Source organism: Salvelinus sp. IW2-2015, linkage group LG6.1 (genome assembly GCF_002910315.2).
Source record: "Salvelinus sp. IW2-2015 linkage group LG6.1, ASM291031v2, whole genome shotgun sequence".
Classification (NCBI taxonomy): Eukaryota; Metazoa; Chordata; class Actinopteri; order Salmoniformes; family Salmonidae; genus Salvelinus; species Salvelinus sp. IW2-2015.
In genome coordinates this window covers 10,947,988-10,958,247 of record NC_036845.1, presented here as the reverse complement: position 1 = coordinate 10,958,247, position 10,260 = coordinate 10,947,988, and the positions used below count along the sequence as shown (strand labels likewise).

Below are 10,260 nucleotides of genomic sequence, written 5' to 3'. Positions count from 1 at the left end.
ATTTGAGGTCAAGTACGCTGGTAGCGAAACAACACTCCTAAAAAAAAAGTATTTTATTTTAATTTTCACTTTATTTAACCAGGTAGGCTGTTGAGAACAATTCTCATTTGCAAACTGCGACCTGCCAAGATAAAGCATAGCAGTGGAACAGACAAACAGAGTTACCATGGAGTAAAACAATAAACAAGTCAATAACATGGTAGAAAAAAAAGAGAATCTATATACAATGTGTGCAAAAGGCATGAGGGTAGCATAAATCGACCATAATTACAAATTTAGTCAGATTAACCCTGAGTGTTAAATCATCAGTGATAAAGTGGATAAATCATCAGCATGATCATGTGCAAGAAGAGATACTGGTGTGCAAAGAGCAGAAAAAGTAATAAATAAAAGCAGTTATGGGGGGTGAGGTAGGTAAATTGGTGGTGTAGTTTACAATGACCTATGTACAGCATGCAAGCGATCCGGTTTAGCTGCTCGGATAAGCAGATTTGAAATTGTTGAGGAGATAAAAGTCTCCCAACTTCAGAGTTTTTGCAGATTCGTTCCAGTCGCAGCAGCAGAGAACTGGGAGAGGAAAGGCGTCCAGAATGAGGTTTTTGGCTTTACGGGATGATCAGTGAGATTACACCCTCTGGGCAGCGTGCTGCGGGTGGGTGTAGCCATCGTGACAGTAACTGAGATATAGGCCGGCACTTTACCCAGCATAGCCTTGTAGATGACCTGGAGCCAGTGGGTCTGACGACAACATGTAGCGAGGGCCAGCCGACTAGCATACAGGTCCAGTGGTGGGTCGTATAAGGTTTCTTTTAGTAAAAACGAATGGCACTGTGATAAACTGCATCCAGTTTTGCTGAGTAGAGTATTGGAAGCTAATTTAGTGATGACATCGCCGAAGTCGAGGATCGTAGGATAGTCAGCGTTTTACCTAGGGTAGTTTGGCGGCGTGAGTGAAGGAGCTTGTTGCGGAATAGAAGAAGCCGATTCTTGATTTTCTGTTTTTTGACTTGGATTGGAATGTTTGATATGAGTCTGGAAGGAAGTTTGCAGTCTAGCCAGACACCTAGGTACTTATAGATTCCAATATTCTAGGTCGGAACCGTCCAGGGTGGTGGCTTGGTTCCGGGCGGCGCGGTGTGCAGGCAGCGAACGGTTGAAAAGCATCAATGGTTTTAACTAGCGTTAAGAAGCAGTGGAGGCCACGGAAGGAGTGTTGGTATGGCATTGAAAGCTCGTCTTGGGAGGTTGATAGCACAGTGTCCAAGGAAGGCCGGAAGTATTATAGAATGGTGTCGTCGCGTAGAGGTGGATCAGGGAATCGCCCGCAGCAAGAGCAACACATTATGTATACCAGAGAAAAGAGGTCGGCCCGGAGAATTTGAACCCTGTGGTACCCCATAGAGACTGCCCGAGACGCGGACAACATGCCCCTCCGATTTGACACACTAACTCTGTTCTGCCAAAGTATTGGTGAACCGGCAAGGCAGCTCATTAGGAAAAACCGAGGCTACTGAGTCTTGCCGATTAAGAATAGTGATGACAGAGTCGAAAGCCCGTTGGCAGTGTCGATGAAGACGGCTGCCACAGTAATGTTTTATCGATGGCGGTTATTGAGATAACGTTTTAGTTACCTTGAGCGTGGCTGGGTGCACCTCGTGACCGGCTCGGAACCGGATGCCAACAGGCGAGACAGGTCGGGGGATTGAGATGGTCAGTGATCTGTTTGTTGACTTGGCTTTTCGAAGACCCCTTTAGGGGATAGGCAGGCAGATGATATAGGGTTGTAACAGTTGGGTCCAGGGTGTCTCCCCCTTTGAAGAGGGGGATGACCGCGGCAGCTTTCCAATCCTTGGGATCTCAGATTGATCGAAGGAGAGGTTGAACGGCTGGTAAGTAGGGGGTGCGGACAATGGCGGCGGACAGTTTCAGAATAGGGGGTCCAGATTGTCAAGCCCTAGCTGATGTTGTATGGGTCCAGGTTTCAAGCTCTTTCGAACATCTGCTATCTGGATATGGGTAAGGAGAAGCCTGGGGAGGCTTGGGCGAGTACACCATATTACACCAATATGAGTGTAATTGCAGATGCAACTTGGGGTGTTTCCTTGATGTGGGTCTCCTGAATATCAGGAACGCTCATTGGTGCTTGACTTGCGTCAGTTATTGAATACCTGCATTGGTCAGTTCCTGGTTTTTATGAGACTATGGGTTTTTGACACAGCATATTTGTTCATAACAGGTTACGCTAACTAGCTTGGCAGGTAACAAATTACGATGGCACCGAGGAGAATGAGTGAGGTAGAAAGGGTTAGAGTTCCTCAATACTACAGTTGTCACAAAACAGCGTCCGATGCGAACATTAACGGCCACGACCAAACGTACCAACGGCGAGCAATCAACTTGACAATTTCTTAAAACGCCCCTAATTGCCGCCTAAAACTTTCCTTCACGGGAAGTTATGTTAGACTGTTCAAAGATTAGTAGGTTCTATTGTTAATGAATCAATCTTCTCTGTCTTCTTATATCGCGTCATGTACAGTGATTATAGTCACTTCACCAACGGCAACAAGGCATGTTGAATGAATGATAAGTCTAGTAGTCAGACCAAACCTTGATGGATGGGTCAGGGATGGAGCCATCTGGAACTAGCTCGTATATACCTAGTTCTAGTTGTTCATATTCCAATAGCTACAGTCGCCTGAACTACTACAGGTACGTAAGACTACTACAGTCAGCTAGACTACTTACAGTACGCTAGACTACTAAGTTACGCTAGGACTACTACAAGTACGCTAGACTACTACAGTACTAGACACTCACGACTAACTACAGTCAGCTAGACTACTACAGGTCCTAGCTGACTACTACAAGTACGCTAGAACTACGTACTAGACGTGCTAGACTACACAGTCAGCTACCACTACGCTAGCTAACTACATACAGTCAGCTAACTAGCGTACAGCTAGACATACTTCAGCCTACGACTAGACATACCTAACACACAGTACGCTAGGACTACTACAGTACGCTAGACTACTACAGTCAGCTATGACTACTACAGTCAGCTAGACTACTAACATCAGCTAGACTTACGTGCAGACTACTTACGTCAGCTAGACTACTACAGTCAGCTAGACTACTACAGTCAGCTAGACTACTACGTCCGCAAGACTACTACAGTCAGCTAGTTGCTACAGTCAGCTAGACTGCTACATGTCAGGCTAGGACAAATACTACACTACAGTCACGATAGACTACTACACTTACAGTCAGCTAGACTGCTAAGTCAGCTGACTGCTACAGATCGCTAGCCTGCTCAGTCAGCTAGACTTACTACACACTACAGATCAGCTAGACTACTACACTGACAGCAGCTTAGATACTACACTACAGTCAGCAGACTAGCTATCACTACAGTCAGCTAGACTGCTCACGTCCAGCTAGAGCTGCTAAAAGTCAGCTAAGACTGCTCCAGTGCCAGCTAGACTACTCCAGTCAGCAGACTACTCCAGTCAGCTAGACTGCTACACTCAGCAGCTAGACTAGCTAAGTCACAGTCAGCTAGACTACTTACACTGACAGTCAGCTTAGACTACTACACTACAGTCAGTAGACTACGTACAGTGCAGCTAGACTACTTACAGTCAGCTAGTCTGCTAGGAACTACTACACTACAGTTCAGCTAGACACTAGCCAGTCAGCTGATGCTGGACTACTACACTAGAGTCAGCTTAGACTGTACAGTCCAGCTAGACTACTACAGTCAGCTAGACACTACAGTCAGCTGATGCTAGACTACTACACGTACAGGCGCTAGACTACGTCCAGGTCAGCTAGACGCTACAGGCAGCTAGACTGCTACAGTCTGCTAGACTACGTACACTACAGTCAGCTAGACTACTGCAGTCAGCTTCAGACTGCTACAGGCAGCTTAGACGCTAGAGTCAGCTAGATACTAGAGGTCAGCTAGTCAGCTAGACTACCACAGTCAGGCTAGGACTTACAAGTTACTAGACTACCACAGTCAGCTAGACTACTACAGTGCAGCTAGACTACCACAGTTACTAGACACACAGTCAGCTAGACTTCACAGTCAGCTAGACTACCACAGTCAGCTAAGACTACCACAGTCAGCTTAGACTACCACAGTCAGCTAGGACTGCTACAGTCAGCTAGACTGCACAGTCAGCCTAGACTGCTACACAGTCAGCTAGACTGCTACAGTCAGCTAGATGCTACAGTCACGTAGACTGCTACAGTCAGCTAGACTGCTCACGTCAGCTAGGACTGCTACAGTCCAGCTAGCTGCTAGACTACTACATAAGCAGCTGGTACAGTCAGCTAGACTACTCCAGTCAGCTAGAACATGCCAGTTCGCTAGACTACTCCAGTCAGCTAGAGCTAACTCCAGTCAGCTACGACGTATCCATCAGCTAGACTACTCCAGTCAGCTAGAGTACTCCAGTCAGCAGAGCTCGAGCTAGACTACTCCAGTCAGCTAAGAGTACTCACAGTCACTGACTACTCAGTTCAAGCTAGCCTACTCCAGTCAGCTAGACTACTCCAGTCAGCTAGAGTACTCCAGTCAGCTAGACTACTCCAGTCAGCTAGAGATACTCCAGTCAGCTAGAGTACTCCAGTCAGTAGACTACTCCAGTCAGCTAGAGTACTCCAGTCAGCTAGAGTTACTCCAGTCAAGCTAGACTACTCCAGTCAGCTAGAGTACTCCACAGTAGCTACTACTCAGTCACTAGAGTACTCCAGTCAGCTAGAGTACTCCAGTCCAGTTAGGACTACTCCAGCAGCGTAGAGTACTCCCAGTCAGCTAGAGTACTCCAGTCAGCTAGAGTAGTCCATCAGCTAGAGTACTCCAGTCAGCTAGACTACTCCAGTCAGCTAGACTCATACAGTCACGCTAGACTGCTTAGACGTACTACACTAAGTCAGCTAGACTACTTCCAGTCAGCTAGAGACTACTCCAGTAGCTTAGACTGCTACAGGCAGCTAGACTGCTGGAGCAGTACAGAGTCATAGACTGCTAGAGTCAGCTCAGACTGGCTAGAGTCCAGCTAGACTGACTAGAGGCAGCTAGACTACAGAGCAGCGACTACATCGCTAGACTACTAGAGTCAGCTAACTATCTAATCAGTAGTCAGCTGATAGTCAGCTAGACTAACAGTCAGCTAGACTACCACAGTCAGCTAGACTACCACATCAGCTAGACTCACACATACAGCTACTACGCGCTAGACTACTACAGTACGCTAGAATACTACATTGCATCCAGTAATTGCAATTATTCAGTATGTTTATTTTCCTCCCCAAACAAAATGAAGAAAGCCAGTTTACATTTTCACTGAGGACTGTCTACAATAAAGACAACACTTATTAGAATAGTAATTAATGCTAAACCTGAGAAAAGCGATAAGTCAATGAGACCAACCTTCATTTTTAATTTAGTAGGGTGTCCAATCAATAACGCATTTTTGACCAATGGAGAAAAACAGAATTGTGGTTATAATAAGAAAAGCGATGGTCCAAACCTCACCTCCTATCACAATCCATTCAAAAGTTAATGTAGTTTTTACCTGTGAGGATGACAGAATTAAGGGTGATTAAAGCAATTGGAAAGAAAGTGGTGAATTCAGGAAAATGTTATTCGCATTATCTTAGTCTGTATTCCTGTGCAAGAATTGAAGGCTCATGGCTACCTGACCGTCACTTCTTTTCCCGTTCACGTCTTTTCTTCTCGATCCAAGCGGACATAAAAATATAGAGATAAGATGGATTGGATTTGAGACATGACATTAGGTTACAAAATCCGAGGTTACCCCCTGAACATTTAGAACATGACTAATCATATTTGTTGGTAAAATGTAATTCGACACAAGACTTCTGTGTTGGCTACATTGTTTGATATCATTTAAAACTCTAGTTTCAGGAAATGGCAGTTGCAGGTTTTTCAAAATGCAAATGCTCCAACTTTTGGGTGTCAGGGAAAATGTATGGAGTAGAAAGTACATTATTTTTTTTGGAATGTACATTGTATTTTTTACTTTAAGTATTTTACACCACTGAAAATTATCTCATGGTTGGCAGGTTTGAGACAAGGAAAGACAGACAGATTGACATGAAAATGAAAAGATGGCTAGATGGTCTGTGAAATCCTTCACTACAGACAAGAGAGAGAGAGCAGGACACAGACATAAGAAGTAGAGTGCTTGGATATGTGTGTAGTGGGAATCCTGGCACATACCCCTGGCTCAGTCACCTGTGCCGGGCCCTACTCTGCTCTGGGCTCCATACGTCACGCCCCATTACCACACCACCCTGACGCATGGTCGTGTGCCCATTCAAACAGGGCTGTGTGTCACTTGTGTGTGTAACTTGGCTCGACTCTCTCCAAAGCCATTAGCTGAAATCTAGCCTTTCCTCCCAGGCTGTTTTTGATCCCATCTACCTTCTCTCTCTGACTCTGTTAGGGTATTAGAACTGGACTCAAATCAGCACCCTCCGCTTTGTGCCACAGGCACCCTTTCTCTGTGTGTATGTTAGAGTTGTCTGGTTAACGTTGTTAACCCTGCTGTCTTCACCTCTGGTTGAGATGTTTGAGCATGTAACCATGTGTGAGACTGAGAGTCATGTGACTGTGTGTGTGTTTTTAGCCTGGGTAGTCTGAGTGTTGAGGAGACTGTTTCCTGTCCTTTCCACACTTGTTAAAGTGCTGAGTCGTCATGTGTCTGTGTTTGACTTTGTCTAAAATGGTGTTATTTTTTTTATATATATTTTTTTACAGGTGTTGGGTCTACCTCTGTGGTGCGTTCTCTGCCTTCCTGAAGGGCAGATCCACCAGCAGACCTGACTGGAGACGTGGCCGTATCTTACAGCTCTCCTACAGTACACACACGACAACCTCTTAAACATCTCATGTCTTTCTACAACCTGTCGGAAACATATTGCCTCTTCTCTCTCATGAATTGAGCTTTTACGTTTCCCTGCCTGGACTTTCTTACATTAAGTCCACAGACGTCTGTCTGTAACAAAGCTCTGACATCTGGCTAACAGTACTGACATATGTCTGTTACGAGATGGAGGAGTAACACCGCTGAAGTTGGCTGTAACAGTACTGACATCTGGCGTAGCAGCTCTGTACCCTTTAAAACCACTAATGGGTAACAGCGACTGAACAGCAACTGTATCCATCGAAGCATCTGGTTCGGCAGTATGTTTTCTGGAAGACATTACTCTCCCCTCTAACCCACAAAACCCCTCTTTATTTCAATTAAAATGTCATGGGTTTTATTATTTCATTGATTCAAAGCGGCTCACAAAAAAAAGGCATTTTGTCTATTGTTCCCTTGGACTGTCTGTGTTGGCAGCGCCTTGTGGAAAGGTTCCTGAAAGCACATTAAATGTGAAATGGCTTGGAAATATCGAGGCGTTTATTTTATTTATGTGATGCTAAAAATAGCGGGGGTGGAAAGAGAGGAGCTGGAGTTTCACAGGCCTTCCAGCGAGGTGCCCTGTGTTTTGATCAGTAAGACATTACTTAGATCACAGTTAGGGCTCACAGTAACAGAGAGAAGAGACTGACAGCAGGGATAGGCGGGATGGCTAACACACACACACACCTGTGGATATATGACTGTTTAGTGGACATATATTTCTTTGTGTGTGTGGATGTGTTAGCCCGGGCTAGGTGTAGACAGAGCAGTGTTAATCTTCATTAGCCTCTCCTCCACTCCTCTCCTCTGAATGCCTGGCTGGAATGGGAGGAATGCAGCAGTCTATACTGGGCTTTCTCTCCTGCCGCTGCACCCAAGGCAACGATTACAACTCAAAATCTCTGTTACGTCTACCTCCTTTCTGCCCATTAAAGGGATTTGCAGTAGTGCTCTCCCACTGTCCACATTAATAGTAGTAGGCATGTTGGGGGCCATCCACTGTCTCAATTATTTCACATTCATTTAATCACACCAGCCTCTACGTGTGTGTGTTTGTTTGTTTGCGCATATCTCTGTCTATTTCCCCTCTATCTGTATATTTTCTGTGTTCGTTCCATTTGACCTGTGCTAAATCTCTGCCCCGCTTCCTCTCCAGCTCCTCTCCAGCTCCTCTCCTCTCCCTCTCCTCTCCAGTCTCTCCAGCCTCCTCTCCTCTCCAGTCTCCTCTCTCTCTCCCTCTCCTCTCTCAGCTCCTCTTCAAGCTCCTCTCCTCTCCCTCTCCTTCCTCAGCAGCCAGTGTGGCTACACCCAGCCAACAGAGGGGAGAGGAGCGGAGAAGGGAGAGAGACGGAGAAGGGAGAGAGACGGAGAAGGGAGCGAGACGGAGAAGGGGAGAGAGACGAGGGGGAGAGGGAGAGGAGAGGCGGGAAGGGGAGAGAGACGGAGAGGAGGCGAGAAGGAGGGAACGGAGAAGGGGAGGGAGACGGAGAGAGGTAGCGGAGAAGGGAGGGAGAGAACGAGAAGAGGAGAGAGAGACAAGAGGCAAAGAGAGAGGAGAGAGGGCAAAGAGAGAGAGGCAAAGAGAGAGAGGCACAGAGAGAGAGGCACAGAGAGAGAGCACAGAGAGAGAGGCACAGAGAGAGAGGCACAGAGAGAGAGGCACAGAGGAGAAGGCACAGAGAGAGAGGCACAGAGAGAGAGGCACAGAGAGAGAGGCACAGAGAGAGAGGCACACAGAGAAAAGAGAAACAGAGAGCAGAGACACAGAGACAAGAGACACAGAGACCAGAGAGACACACAGAGACACGACAGAGACACACAGACACACAGAGAGAGAGACAGAGAGAGAGAGACACCCAGAGAGAGAGAGAGACACAGAGAGAGAGAGACACAGAGAGAGAGAGACACAGAGAGAGAGAGACACGAGAGAGAGGAGACACAGAGGAGAGAGACACAGAGGAGAGAGAGAGAGAGAAGAAGAGACACAGAGAGAGAGAGAGACACAGAGAGAGAGAGAAGAACAGAGAGAGAGAGACACACAGAAAGAGAGAGACGACACAGAGAGAGAGAGACACACAGAGCAGAAGGACACACACCGAGAGGAGACACACAACCGAGAGAGACACACACCGAGAGACACAGACCACACAGACACAGAGAGAGAGACACAAGAGAGCAGAGACACAGAGAGAAGAGACACAGAGAGAGAGAGACACAGAGAAGAGAGAGACACAGAGAGAGAGAGACACAGGAGAAGAGAGAGAGAGACACAGAGAGAGAGACACACAGAGAGAGAGAGACACAGAGAGGGAGACACACAGAGAGAGAGAGACAACACAGAGAGAGAGAGGACACACAGACAGAGAGAGAGACACACAGAGAGAGAGAGACACACGAGAGAGAGAGAACACACGAGAGAGGAGAGACACACGGAGAGAGAGTACAACACAAGAGAGAGAGACACACACAGGAGAGAGACACACACAGAGAGAGAGACAGAGAAACAGACACAGAGAGAGGGAGACACAAAGAGAGAGACACAGAGAGAGAGACACAGAGAGAGAGACACAGACATCAGAGCGTGAAATACACAAGCACAGCTCCGGGGGCATGCTGCAGTTTCATTCTCAATCTGGCCCTCATGGACTGTGCTGCTAGACTGCTAGAGGAATCAGTGGCACATGATTCAGTGTAGAGCTCATTCCTCAGTCAATGAAACACATTCAGCACCACCTTGAGTCCTCCAGCATTTAATTAACTTCACTCACTGTCAAACGGATGACTGTGTAGTTGAATGTGTGTCATTGATTATTTCAATAACAGCGGTTTGGCAGAATTATTTTTTGAAGAATGTGCACCTTTTTTAAAAATTGAATCATTATAGAATGAATCAGTCCACAGCTGGCTGATAATGKGTTTTGCTGMCTAGAACCATTTTGTCTCCTGAATTGATGTTAAGCTGAATGCGTTTGACTGGTTGTCGGTTATTCTTGGCCGTCTGTAGCTACAGTAGTCGATGTCTCTGTTTTTAGACTGTCTGTATTCTGTCAGTCTGGTACTTAAGCCTAGAAGGTCTGTTCTGTTATTCTGTCTGTCTCATTGTCTATTGTCAGTCTCAAGCCTGCTGTCTGTGTCTAGGTGGAGCTTTTGACTTCTGAGAACACATTTAATAAAAGAGACAGACAGTGACTGAGATGACTTATGTGCRGATGGGGTGCATCAACAGGAGTCTACTTTCACCCGTCCAGGTCTTCATTTGGTGCAGATAAAGGAGAAGACGCGAGGAGAGGACTCCACTTTCCAGAGAGATGAGAGGAAG

The 10,260-nt window shown here is 46.4% G+C and overlaps 1 protein-coding gene across 1 annotated transcript in view; it reads left to right on the top strand.

The window, feature by feature from the left end:
• Positions 1-10,260, top strand: part of LOC139022591 (protein PTHB1-like) — a 135,350-nt gene that overhangs the window by 55,767 nt on the left and 69,323 nt on the right. The gene's annotated exons all lie outside the window — the stretch shown is intronic.